The 14,694-nt window shown below is 34.1% G+C and overlaps 2 protein-coding genes across 8 annotated transcripts in view; one reads left to right on the top strand and one right to left on the bottom strand.

Moving 5' to 3' along the window:
• LOC123531077 (PAN2-PAN3 deadenylation complex catalytic subunit PAN2-like) overlaps nucleotides 1-318 on the bottom strand; it is a 51,587-nt gene extending 51,269 nt beyond the window's left edge. Inside the window, exon 1 of one of the 5 annotated variants that reach the window (XM_053517652.1) lies at nucleotides 182-318. The gene's annotated coding sequence lies outside the window, so the exon portion shown is untranslated. The remainder of the gene's footprint in view (nucleotides 1-181) is intronic. The other 4 variants (XM_053517653.1, XM_053517656.1, XM_053517654.1 and 1 more) reach the window with 4 other exon arrangements.
• Nucleotides 319-4,384: 4,066 nt separating this feature from the next.
• The window catches only part of LOC123531076 (vitamin D3 hydroxylase-associated protein-like), an 81,015-nt gene continuing 70,705 nt past the window's right edge, over nucleotides 4,385-14,694 (top strand). For 2 of the 3 annotated variants that reach the window (XM_053517649.1, XM_053517651.1), the window contains exon 1: nucleotides 13,195-13,369. The gene's annotated coding sequence lies outside the window, so the exon portion shown is untranslated. Of the gene's footprint in view, nucleotides 4,521-13,194; nucleotides 13,370-14,694 lie in introns of those variants that run through there. The other variant, XM_053517650.1, reaches the window with a different exon arrangement.

Genomic DNA, 14,694 nt, shown 5'->3' with positions numbered 1-14,694 from the left:
CACAGTGCGCAGTAGGCAGTTAGCAGGGCGCTTACTGTGTCTATAATTTCTAGTCTTACTTTCTGTCCGAAATTTTTGTCCGAATATTCAACAAAAGTTTTCAAATTGAGTTCCTGCATTTGTCTAACCAAAAGGAAACTTGCTTTAACGCATTGCAATCATAAGATTAATCTCTTACTACCTGATATAAACTAGTAGCTGTAGATCATACTATAGCTGCAAATAATACTACATTTTCTTTTGTGTCTTGTAAAGAAAGCGTCCACCGATGCTGACTTGTTCATGGGTAAAGTCACTTACACGGTATCTGTCTGTACTACGGAATTGACCAACGTTGCTAAACCTGCAAACTACAGCAGACACTTTTATGTCATTGTAGATAGCGTTTATAGCTGTAGGTTGGCTACTTAGGTGAGAGGTCCGGGGTTATATTCCTGGTCAGGACTAAAACATTTTCAGTCTGTTACATTTGACGTTCCTCCATCTCTGAAATGCGGGATTTTAACACCAATATCATGTAATTAAGGAAACGACATTTTTTTAACAAATAACTATAGAGGAATCGCAGTCTCGGTCATCCCTGCAAAAATACTGGAATCTATTTTGAAGAAAAGATTATACGCTATATATATTTTTGATAATCAGCAGAACCCATTACAACTAGTCAAAACAATTCGACGTTCAGATTGTTTTATATTTGTGATGGGCAATCTAAACGTCAAAACTTTGAAGGACCAAAATAATGGAGGATAAATCACAGTACACAGTCATGTAAAGTTACTGGTTTTATCGCTTGCGCATATCGGCGTGTAGACACGTAGTAAACGTTAATCGTGTGTAGTACATACATAGGTTTAAATCAGCAGAAAATTCGTAATTTTGGATATTATTTGATAATTTTTACATAGATCAATGAGGAATTGAATTCCCTTTCAATACATATAAGTTTTATTTGAATTTATGGCCAATTCGTGAAATAATTAATCGGCATTTAAACCTATAGCATGTAAAGCGTCGGCAGCGATGAAAATTTCATCGGAAATTGCTTCTTTGGTCTTTTGAGTGTTTGACGCGAGTGGGGATATTGCCCATATGAAAAAAAATATTACAATATTTCCTAAGATCGCGTCAAATTAGTTGGACTACCATTACAACGTGGTTTTACTGAACAGAGTTCTTCTACGAATGCTGCTTTTCTTGTTACTAGAACATTTGAATATCACAGAGAAGTGAACAAACCATTACTCTTCGTAACCCTCTGTGCCCAAAAGGCATTTGACAGAGTCAATCACGAGATTTTGTTTAATAAACTCTTCCGTATTGGTATTCAATGATCATTTTGGCTACTCCTAAGAAACCTCTACAGGCAGTCAACAGTGAAAATTAAATGGGAAAATCATTTTTCAGAAGACTTTGAACTTAAACAAGGAAAAAAGCAAGGGGCACAACTGTCCACAACACTCTACAAAACATATCATAATCATTTGTTGAATACTATACCAGACAGTGGATTAGGTGCATTCATCGGGAACGTGAAAGTAGCAGTCCCCACATGTGCAGATGACACGCGTTACTGTCAAACACCACTGCTGACTTACAATCCATGCTTGACCTAGAGGATTTTAATACAAATATAGAATTAGTCAAGATAAATCCAGAAAAATCAGAAATCCTTGTACGTTTGTGGAAATCAATCACCAAAAGTTTTCCTGAATGGTCAATAAGTATCTTTGGTAGTCATCAGTTAAACACCTAGGGTTACACAGAAACAGCAAGAATTCAATAGATACAATGTAATAAAAACAGCACCGAAGACAGTATATTCGCTTCTGAGACCGGGTCTACATGCTCGCCAAGGAATGTCACCGAAAGTAACATATATATATATACGGAATCGAAGTGCAAAATGTAACAAAAACAAATCTACAGAAACTTGAAATACACCAGAGAAAAATGTATCGCCAACTTCAAGGGCTGCCGGATAGAACGTCAAAGGCCGCTGTTTATACATTGCTTGGAGGTGAACCGGTTGAGTTGTCTATAGACAGGAACATATTAGCATTATTTTTAAACTTAGCAAGATTACCAGATTCTGTTGAATATGAAGTTTTGAAAAGACAACTTGCCATGTCAGATATTAAGAGGAAGACATAATCTTCAAATATCAGAAATATTCTAGCAAAGTACGATTTACCTCCACCAGAGGAAGTACTTCAAAATGTGGACAACTAAGAATGTTTGGAAATGAACATTCAGAAAAGCAAAAAATATATACTGGGGAAACATCTGGAAAGAGGAACTCGCACTGAAGTCATCTACAAAATATTTCCAAATACAAAAGGATCCTGTCAGTAGTCCACACAACCTATGGAACGTTACGAAATCTAGACAACATGAAATCAGACCAAAGCAAGATTACTTACTGGAACATACATACTCCAGAGTAACACTGCTAGATTTAACAGAACACTGTCCCTGCCATCTGTAAATTATGAAATGAAGAAGACGAAACTAGAGAACACCGTTTGGCTCGTTGCAAATACTTTTAGAACGTTAGAAAGGATTACTTCATTAAACTGAAAGACATTCTGAAGGATGAAAACTGGTTTAATGTTGTCAGCAACAACGAAGATGTTCTTATTCAGGCAATTTTAGATTGTACACATTTTTCATTAACGGACCATTTTCAATTGCAGACGAAGCAGGTATGTGACACAGAGCGTTGGTCCCAGGCTTACACCAAGTAGTTGATCAAGCTGAGAGTTCAGACCACTTACAGTAGTAGTGGGCATCTAACATATACACGCCCGATTAATAAAATAAGTGGTCCTCCAACTTAATGGGCATATTGTTTTTGACAGTTGCAAAATTGATGGCCGACACTATTGTATATATAAAAATGTTATTACATAAAGTTATTAGATAGAGAGTATTATAGACTTTAGAAACTATTAATCTACATATAATTTATTCATTCATTCATCCCTTTTTAATTGTATTTAATATAATTTTACAGGTACCATTTTGTCGTTTCATTAAATTGACAACATTTAAAAAGCCACATCATTTTTGTCAGTTGTCGATTTTGATAATGTTTCGGCCCTCTATGTTTGTATATCTTTCTAAATAGATATATAGAGTAGGCATAGGAAATAGAGATCAATATATAATTGCACCTTTACTACTCCTACCTGTTCTGTATTACAAAAGTGCTTCTATTGTGACATTTTGATACAAGCAAAACTGTATCATCTGCACTATAAAATACTAACTGGTATTTCATTTTATTATCGGTTTCTTAAAAGTTAATTTTTTACCTTAAGTAAGCTGACAAAATTATAACAAGCAGGTCTCAAAGGGTAAATCAAACCCTAAATGTTTTTGTTGTTCAAAAAGGTATGATATTGTTTCTTAATTCCACTCTATTGTGTAATTGCAAGGGAAGTAAACTAATAGATATCTCTGTTTATAATACTGGCCTAAGGCAAGAGTTGTCATTCTTTGCGGATCACAAATTTAATTAAATATTAAAACTTTTGTTATTGATATTAACAAAACTATTAAAAAATACACATTTGTAAAATCATTTTTGGTTATTTCAAGGACTTAGAAAAATCAATTTCTAGACTTTATTTAATGTATTTCTATCGTTGAAAATTTTAGGGTCTATCTCTATATAGGGTGTTGCTCTACAGAGGTTGCACTGTATTGTAAAATGTTGCATATTGTCCTTTAAATTCAGGGACAAATTCGAATATGGAGAGAGTGTATACAGAAGGGTAGAGCAGAAGGGTGCACTCATACATCATTGCTATTGAAGTTGTTATTAAAGCGACGTCTAGGAATATACGGCTAAGGTGTAAGGTCCCAGGTTCGATTCCCGGTCAGTTGGTGATATTTTCAATCTGTTACATCAAAACTTTATTGGATAAAACAAACAACGACTTCTTGAACTTCATCAATAGCAAGAAATGCAGACATACTGATGTTGCACCCCTGAAATATAAGGATGGTTTCGTCTCATATACACACACATCCAAACAAAAACTGACGTCCTGAACGACCAGTCGAGCCTGCTACTCGCTAAGGACGAGTCTAAGACTGTGATACAGGAAAGGGGACTAAAACACACCCTACTAAGCCCAAGTTCAGCATTACACTAGCCGGCATCGAAAATCACCAACCGGACTTTAAAGTACACAAGGCTACAGGACTGGACCAACTTCCAATAACGAATTGGCAGGTGAACTTTTGCCATATCTCCCAGATTGTTGACACTGACACCATACCAGGGGACTAGATAATAGCTAACATAGGTGGTCCCTATTTTCCAAAACGGAGGCGTAAAAGCAGCTACGCACATGGCAAGTTCAACTATCATGTGATTTTGAGAAATATGTACTTTTTTACTACTCGTTCAATTATTGTTGTCTAGAATTCCATGATCCAATTACTAAAATTAGATGTACAACACATTCATGAACTATTCAATTTTAGAATACTGGAATAGTAATAGAATAGTAAGTATGCCGATGTGAAAGATTTTTAATTTATTAAAACAAATACTGCTGGAATAAATCATTATGATATTAATATAATAGTGATGATGAGGTAAATTGTTCTATTTCTAAAAACAAGACCAATAAGAAACAGAACATGACAGGTCGTAGTGTCCTACTTTTAGTTTACTGTGCTCCGTAAGCTGCTGTTATTTTTTTAGTCCATATTCACAGAGAAAGGGACCGAACAACGGATGTATTTATTGACGTGTACACATAACCATTGTGTTAATATCTAGGACATCATTAAGATCATTCGGACTACTTTTGTTTTTGGAATTGGGATAATGTAAACATAATGTATCTGAAATTTGCTATATAGTGTATATGATGTATGGATAACGCATGTTTTTCCTTTTCGTGTTATAACATCTGCAGAATCCCGAGGGAAAGGTTGGTTCCTGAGCTAACGCTATTTTACCATAAAACACGTAAAACTAATTAATGAATATAATGTCCCTCAACGTTATTAAATTTCCATGAAATGCGCAGGAATGTGTGTGTTTTTCACGTTGACGTCATTTTCTTTTGAATTATTTGTTTTGGGGCTGCAATACGTTTATTCTTTGCCACGGAACGCGCATATATAAAAAGGTGTTTCAACAGCACGTAAGCGCGAGAATCTCTCTGTTCAAGAACAGCAGTTTTATGCAGTGATATACTTTAAGATAACACAACAAGCTTCCTATTCTAAGGAATGGAAATATGTAAACACCACTTATCAAACTTTTTATTTGCAATTTAAGCAAAAGATACGTAAGTTCTCAAAAACTTTTTAAAAATATTAGCATTGCATGATATTTTAAACATCTAACAAAGGAATATCAATTAACGCAAAAGAAATTTAGTCATTGTTAGATACAGTTCTAGTAATTTAAAAGATGAACGTGGAATGCGATTGTGTTCACGTCTTAAAACGTATTGCTTTAGTGGCTATGAGCCTGCCTTTCGAGCTATGAGTTTGTACATATTTGTATTAAAATGATCCGATTTTTTTGTATATGTAGTGCAAATATTACAGGGCTGTATCAAAACGTTAATGTAGCTGTTTATATATAACGTTTAGCTGACCAAATGCAGATCAGTTTATCAAAAATCAGTGTCATAAACAACTTTTGAACAATTACTTACGCCATATATATGTTAAAACAGATTTTATTAGCTGAATGGACCCCGATCACACCTGTATGTTTTCCCTCATTGGATACCAGTATTAAGCATACATTTTTCTTGATCAAATTATTATCCATTTCTGGAAATTCATATAATATGTGTTTTATCTATATCTAAGTCTACTCAAAGACTTTTTGTTTTAGGAATCTTTAGTTCTGACAGACAAGACGGCTAATATTATTATCATCGGACACATGCATGAGGATACTAAAGCCTATATGTTGCCCTATTCTTCCCTTAAAAGTTAGACTCTTGGTGCTCTGACTTCAGACAAGTTGTTGAGTACATTGGTGTAATAATATCTCAGATTGACCCTGTTTAAATGTTTTACTTTATATCATCTGGTATTTTGTCACGTATGTCAGAGCCTTTCTTAGCAGGGAGGTAATTCATTTACACTGTCTTGTCTAACAAGTTGAAAATGGGGTAAGTGCGAGGTTGGCATGCTCTAAACGCGTTTAAACAGTTTAAACACCTACTTTCCTCTATAAAGGTTACTGGCCGTTTCAAGACGGTGCCCCTATTTTCATTTTGTTTTGTTTTTGTCTGTCTCGTATTTTGTATTGCGCATGTTGTCTTGTTTGTTGTTGGCGTTTCTTTCCTACTCCCTACACCCTCCCCCCCCCCCCCACCCCATCCCCGGCTTAAACTTTTGTATCACATTGTGTATCAAGTCTGACGACAACAAAAGGAGTACCAGTCATCAATAGGTGGCATTTTTAGAAGCTGCTAGGGATCGTAACCGTCAAGAGGTCCGGTTATCAATATACATGTACTATGATCTCCTGTATTACAATTTGTAGTCCTGTTTGGCGCCATATAACCTACACTGTGTTGGTGCGCCGTAAAACCCAAATAAATAAATAAATAGATTGATAGACTAGCTTCTGTTTGTCATGATAAGCTACTGTATAACTACTGTGCAGTACATAGATTGCATGTGATATTTTTCACCTTTATAGCAAACCAGTTCTCACCTTTATAACGAGTTTAGAAAGCCTGATTAAATATGGCTAAACAAACAAAGTGATGAGATACAACGGTATTTTTATTTTTTATTCTAACACGACCAGCGAATACGGCCTTCGTGATCTATTCTTACGCAAAAGAACTCAAAACACGGGTTATTCTACGATAAACCACACTTGGGAACTTATTATTTTTTAAATAAATCAAGTTTTATTACAATAGTATTTATTAAAAATGCAACATAACGCTTCTTTAATTTCAATTTCAATGATCAATTTTTCAGGTTTTATTTTGTAACTTAGATAAAAAGATAATAATAATTGAATAAAAAAGAATACCATTTCTCTTTTTCAGTTTTTAATAATTATTTTGTTTTTTATGAAATAAAGGTAAGACTTTGCTAAAAGGTTGAGAATTGCTTTGCTGTAAGATTTATAATTTAACTGGTCAGGGCATTACTCAAGATGACTGAGCAATAACAATAATAGTATATTATCAACTAAAATGATTTTGTGTATATTCTGAAAAAAAAACTGCATTTCAATTAATAAAATGCAAAACACAGGAAATAACCAAATATCTGTACATATCAATAAAATGTATGATCCTCTGACATGGACTACATGTCAAGTCTACATAGGTTTTATGGACCCTTACCGGACTGGACCAGACAGGATCCTGTTTATTGGGGATTAAGATGTCTGGCATTTAGGCTGGGTCACATATATAGGAGATTTTCTTTGCCTTTAAAATTGAGACACGGGCCGGCTTGGAAATTTCCTAAGTTTCCCGATACGAGGGGCAATATCTTAGCAGGCGACTTGGTTACTTAAGACGTTTACAGCGACTTTGTGATCTAAAGATAAATGGCTATGTCCAAGTCAATCTTTGTTTTAGATCATCGTTATTTATCAGTTTTTAAACTCTTTTTTTCTTTTCTTAAATCTTGTTGAAAACGTCTTATCATCACATATTGCGGTACTGCAAATCGAGGGGTGAACGCGAAATAGGTCTAAGTGCATAGAGATAAAGAAGCACTTAGACTTCTTTCGCATTGACCCCTCGAAATGCATGGTGAAAGTTTACAAAAGTAGATAAACAAATGTATACAGGAGTTTTTACTGAAAAAAATGACACAAACAAAGATGAAAAAAAATACAGTTGTGTGTTATAAGAGAAAGTGTCACTTTGATTATTTGTCGAATTGTTATCTTTAGACCGTCAAATATGACCCATGGATATAAAATTATATTTGAATCGTATCATGAACAGACTCAATTAAACCGAGTCTGCTATTATTATGCTTATAGTTGCATTCTTTGCTTCCAAAGGATCTTTTTACAGATTTTATTAACTATCACAACAGCAATCTTTAAGTGCCGTGTGGTGACTGTAAAAAGTCTCCCTGTACTTGGATTCAGTGTTGTTATATATTTTAGGACACTTAAATAATTAAACATGAAAAAGAAAGCATTTTTAAACCAACAGTATTACCAATAAATGATGAAACTTATTTCATTGTATGCAAAAAAAAGAACGAGATAAATCTTCAGTTTTTCACGCAGTCAGTTTATGGGCTTTTGTCAATTAAAAAAGAAAAGGGAGAATTATTCAAGTTAAGTTTTGATAGAAGAGAATGTGATTTTTACAAATAAGAAAAAAGAGGGAGATAGATAACGTGTTTTAAACAAGCACTATGAAGAAGAAATGATATCTAGATACTTTAGTTATAGCAAAAAAAAAAATGATAAAATAAAATAAATAAATGAATAACGTGGCTTCAGTAAGTCGACCCAATAAATAAATTTTTCTAGAGTAAACACATAAAAACAATTAATTAAAATGCTTTGGCATTGAATTAATTAAACACAAAAATGCTCATCGCAAATTAATATTGAAAAAATGTTGCATAATTATAGATCTTTTTGCCTAGATATTTACTGACGTTTTCCTACCACCATTAGCATTTCTTAGTATAAACAAGATTACTCATTGAGCCATTAATTAGATATAGCTAAAGGCAATTTAAATATCAATTTTATTGAAAACATGGTTTATGTGCCCCCGCTAAATTTCGGAGATGGACGTAAAATTACGGAAGATAACGACTAAAGCTACAAGATTATCGACTTTTCAAATAAGGCTTATTAGCAGTCGCGTTTGGTACAGAAAGTTCGATATGTTTTTCATATAATCCTCTAGAAAATACCGGGGGCCTCCGTTGCCGAGTGGTTAAGGTTGCTGACTTCAAATCACTTGACACTCGCCGATGTGAGTTTGGGCCTCACTCGGGGCGTTGAATTCTTCATTTGGGGAAGCCATCCAGCCATCCACACATGAAATACCATATTTGATATTCATGCATATTGATTACCAGGCTTAAAGACAATCCTATACAGTCTGAGTCTTGATCATGATATGAACTAGCGAAACTCCTATTTTTCATCTGGGTCTGCCCCCTATTTCCAGAGTTATGGCCCCTGAAATATAAATGGATGAAAACTTGCAGGAGTCTTTATCATGATATAAACTTGCACATCTCTTTTTTTTGGGGGGGGGGAGGGGGGGGGGGGGGCTGGCTCCACACCCTATTTTTAAAGTTATGGCCCCTGAAATAGTTAAAAATGCACATTTCCACCTAATAATGTGCCTATAGCTCAAAAAGTATTTGATGTAAATTCATGACACCTTAATTGCTTGAGTCTTTATCATGATGTGACTTTGCACACTTGGCATTCTTCTCGAGATTCTTAGCGCTTATTACAGAGTTATGGCCCTTGAAATAGCCAAAATAGTTTTTTTGTTTGTGATGCTCATAGCTCAAAAAGTATATATGGTGTAGAATAATGAATTCTTTTCATAAAATATTTGTTGAGGCTATACTCCCTTAAGATTGCAAACATTTGAATTATTTCCCCTTATTTGTGACAAATGTACCAGTAGGGGCCCTGTGTCCTACAGACACATTGTAGTTTCACAAAGCGATGGTAAATAAAATTTACTTATCTGCGGATGTCTCTAAATTGTTTTTTGTACTTTTATAGCATGTTCTGCTCAACCCGGGGCTAGAGGGCGTGGACGGTAGCATGCATTTTAACTACCGTCCATGAACAGGCTCAATCAAACCGAGCCTGAAACATTTTCTTTTTTGTTGTGCTGAGCGACCTGTGGAATTTCCACTTTTTCTATTTTACCTTTAGACTCCAGCTCTAGAAGTCCGGTTATCGGACCCCTAGCCACTGCCAACATTTTTTCCGCATCACGGATACTGGCAGTTAGACAGTCTAATTCAGGGCCAATTCGTTTCACTTTTTCGGCGTACGCCGTTTCGCCACGTGCAACCTGCTAGGCGTTCGTTTGGCTTCCCGGCACTGCCCGGGTCTATCCGGCGTACGCCGATGTGCGCCGGTCATGCGAGATAGGCAAAGCGGCAAATCATATATTTTCGCGATATGAAATAGTGTAAACATTTGTAAATTTGGGTTAAGTGCTGTGTGGCGGCCGTAAAAAGTCGCCCCGACTTCATCTTGACAAAGAAGTATAAAATACATTTTTATAGCTCTTTGATCTTGAGCAGTGTTGTTATATTTTCTGGTCCTTCGGGATCATTGATTTCAACTCATTTAGATTTGAAGATTGAATACTGCTTAAGCCGGTGCTAGGGGGCGTGGGCATTGTTGCATTTTCCATTACTGCTCATGAACAGACTCAATCAAACCGAGTCTGCAATTTTCACTGTTTGGCTTGTTCTCGGTGCTTCCGAGGGATCTACTTTCCAGATTTTTTTTTTTTAGTACCAGTAGATGTAGAAACATACTGCAAGAACTATTTTCTAACTTATTTGGAACATGCCACAAGAGAAAAACATAATAAATTTTCCAATTTTTTTTTGTATTTGCAACTCACGTGGCCGGCGTACGCCGAAACGTTCGTTTATCAATAAACCGGCGAGATTTATTTTCTTGCCGCCCACGTGACTGGCGGCTAGCAAGACATTTCGACCCCAAGACATTTCAACCCCAAGAGACAATTCGACCCCAAGACATTTCAACCCCAACTCCTTGGACATTTCGACCCCATTCAATGATATGCCTGAAAACATCTAAGAATGCCGTCATTATTATAATTAAGCTTTAATCTATAGATAATGGAGCAATTTCAAAATGTAATAACGCTTGATTACCAATTTAATTTAAAATGTTAAAATACGGTTATTTTCGCGAAAATAAGATTTTTTTACAAAAATGAGCCATAGATCTATTTGTCTAAATTTCTTTATTTTCTAAAATTCTTTTTTTTTAATTTCTTTAAGTCTATATAAGTACATGCCTTCATATGAAATAATGAGTGATTTTTATCTCACAATACCGAACAATACCGAAATAATCATCATTTATAAATTATTAAAATAACGGGATTTATGTATCAACCGCGTTTATTACGTAAATAATTTATGAACTAATCGTTCTGATTATCTACCTTAAAATAACCTTCATATAACATATTTTCATACTTGGTGTTTATTTATATGTTCAAATCATCTTAAAGACTATTTTAGTACACGGCTATATTAAAAAAAAAAGAAAAGATTTTTAAATCATGGGCCGATTTCGCCGATTTTAATTATGAAAATAACTTTAATAAAGTCACATCTTTAATACCTCTTTATTTATTTATTTATTTTATATTTGACTTTTTTTTCGAAAGATATATGCATCTCATTTCTATGGGATTCAACCAAATATAAATAATTATAATGTAACTCAAAGAAGTTTAAGGTGTCATCATCTTCATTATATTGATATTTAAAATCATAATCAGAAACACGTAATCTTTTGATTGGATTATCACACCTTGATTAATTGTTTGTTGATATACAGCAGGTGTGCATTTATCTGCAGTGCGCATTGCAATTAACAAGCGATTGTGGTGACATCGGATATTTATAAACATGTGTCAACATTATCTTTAATTTGGGCGGAAATGTAAAGAAAACAATAGGAAATTAAACAACATATTGCTTATTTTCGCATTTAATGTTATTTTCGTACGCGATTTTGACGCACACATAAAGTATTTGCTTTACAGAATATGATTTTCATGTTTTACAAACTGCTCTTTTCTTTTTTATGTACGACATTCCTTCCAGTTGTAAAATATCAAACACGAAATCCCCGTTTCTGCAAAATGTAAGAATATGTGAGTACTGTTCTGTTAAAAACGGGGAAAAAATTATTATCATATTTCTTATCTGTAAAGAAAATGTGACAGCCGTATTACTTTTTTCTATATTAAATATTTTAGCAAATACACGTGATTTAATGTATGATTTTAAAAGTATGATTTAAGCAACTTCAAGCGATTTCGGTCACACATTAAACCGGAATCCACCTAAAAAACCGGGATACGCCGGAATACATTTTCCATAACCGGGATACACCTGTATTTTGTAAGTTAAAGGTATTTTTGAAGTTTTTTTTTAAATAATTCAATCATATATATCATAAATGAATAAAATACGAATGGAAAATAAAATGCGTTCACGAATATAAGTGATTTATGACTGAATTCAAACATATAGATCATAAATTATTATTTTTTAAAAGGAAATTAAAATACTTTTGCGCGTTACGTCTTGTACATGATTGAAAATTGGCGTGCGCACTGGAAATTTGTACATTCGGAATTTCCATGTCCTAAAATATTCTAATGTACACAGGTATTTCTTTAATAAATCGTATTTTTAGGGTTTATGATAGAATTCAATCATATCTCAAATAAATAATTAATTTACAAAAGCAAAATAAAATGCACAAAACGTTTTTATACGAAGTTGAAAATTTGTTGAGCGCACGGGAAATTTGCGCACTCGTGGATGAACCACAATCACCATAATTTTGTTAGCTTTTAAATGAAATAAAAGCTTATCATATTTAACTGCATTTACCTTGTTAGACATTGTTTGTCACATGTCATTTGTGTGTGGTTACAAATATACTGATTAATTGATATAATCAATAGGTGTGATAATCCAATCAAACTCTATCAGGACTAATCAAAGGACATTATTCGTGCTTTGGCAATAAATGCAGTAAACGTTTTTATATTCATATATAAACATGATATAATTCTTTTAAAAACTGTTTTTTCATAATATATTTTCTTCTTAGATTATCAAAATAACATGAAGAAATAACTCAATTAGTTCCAATAATAAACATACGGCCGATCCTTTCCGACCAGCGCGGTTTATTCACTGACATGCATTTAAAAATAGAATATTTATATAGATCTATATATTCATATTTTCTAAAATATGTAAAATGGAAGAAATATAAAATGAAAACATACAACTATTTCTGAGGGGTCGAAATGTCTTGGGGTCGAAATGTCTTTGGGGTCGAATTGTCCAAGAAAATTAAATTTTGGGGTTGAAATGTCTTGGGGTCGAAATGTCTTGGGGTCGAAACGTCTAAGATTCGACTGGCGTACCCCGGGTTGAGTGAAACGAATTGGCCCAAAAAAAAAAAAAAAAAGACAACTTTCCCGGTTTTTTCAAATTTTTCATTCAACGGGGTTCTTTGGTTCCAAAATACTAAGTGTTTGCAACGTATTTTTCATATCTGCAGATGTAAATACTCCTTGATCTTCAAATTATTCATATTCTTGTAAGTGGGTGTGTTGTGATTTCGGATAGTCTCTTTTAGACGGGGGTGTAACTGTTTCAAGTTATCGCAGTTTATAACCCATCTGAGTTGTTGCTTAAACTTTCATAACTTGTTTCAGTTATCATAAAATATTACAAAGCCCTCCTGTGCCAATTCCTCATCATGAATGAGACTAATGCAATTAATTTCCTGAATCCTTGACCTCTTATCTTTCCAGCTATGCAGAAATTTTTTTACGCAAGGCTGATAAAGTTTTACGCAAACCAAAGAGCTATAAAAATAAATATATCGGCAACTTGAAAGGCATATTAGAGCAAATCTGGCCAACATCCCGTGATAACGGAATGAGATCTCGTTGACCAAAGTGGCGCTTTCTCCATGTGCCATTTTGTATGCGAAAGCAATTATTCACCGGTAAAATAATTATCACCGTATGACCACACTTCTTTTGATGGCAAGAAACATGTACTTAGTGTGTTTTAAGACTATTTCACATTAAACTAATCATGTTTTAGAAGCTAACATGTATTTTAAATGTAGTTTTAAAGGTACAAATTGTAACTCCATGCTCGCCGATGTTTGTTTTTACTAAGATAACGCCGATTCACACTCTGACACGAGATCACGCGAGATTACAGCCAGTTGCCATTCTGTGTATTTTATACTTCTTTGCGCAAACGTTTTAAAGCTATAAAACTCTTAATATCCCATTATGCTTATCATCATGCTCAGGCTAAAAGAGAATTTGATTAACCACAGTTTGCTACTAATTTCACTTTAAAGGTCACTTTGTGAGAACAGCAAAAAGACTTTTTTTTGAATAACTTACCTGAGTTAACTATATTTTATAACTAATACAGGTTATAAAATGCTTTAAAAAGTAACTGAAATAGGTTAATAACTTAAAACAGTTACACCCCTGACTGTTAGAGTCGGTTTTTTTCGGATGAATTACATGTAGTTACATTTAATTAGCATCAAAGGGGTCCGGCATATGACGTCTAGGGAGTAGTTATATCAGTAGTTATATCAGTATGAATTTTTTCATAATTATGGCTCTAGGACTTAAAAATAAGTCATTAAACTTAATCCACTCATGTGCCGGACCCCTTTGATTAGCATGTTTAATTAAATGAAAAAAAAACCCAAAACTTATAAATTGTTGAAAGCAATGTTGAAAGTTTTAAAGACACATTCTGAAAATGTATGGTTACTATAGTGCATTCCATTTTCACATGATAATCATGTGAAAACAGAGGCGTCGCGGCCCATTAATTCGGCCAGTAACGGCAAGACAGTGTTTCAAATATTTTGAAAATGTCCAG

The sequence above is a fragment of the Mercenaria mercenaria genome, chromosome 11, assembly GCF_021730395.1.
Source record: "Mercenaria mercenaria strain notata chromosome 11, MADL_Memer_1, whole genome shotgun sequence".
Classification (NCBI taxonomy): Eukaryota; Metazoa; Mollusca; class Bivalvia; order Venerida; family Veneridae; genus Mercenaria; species Mercenaria mercenaria.
The sequence above is the reverse complement of the archived record's forward strand: the minus strand, read 5'-3'. Positions and strand labels throughout refer to the sequence as shown.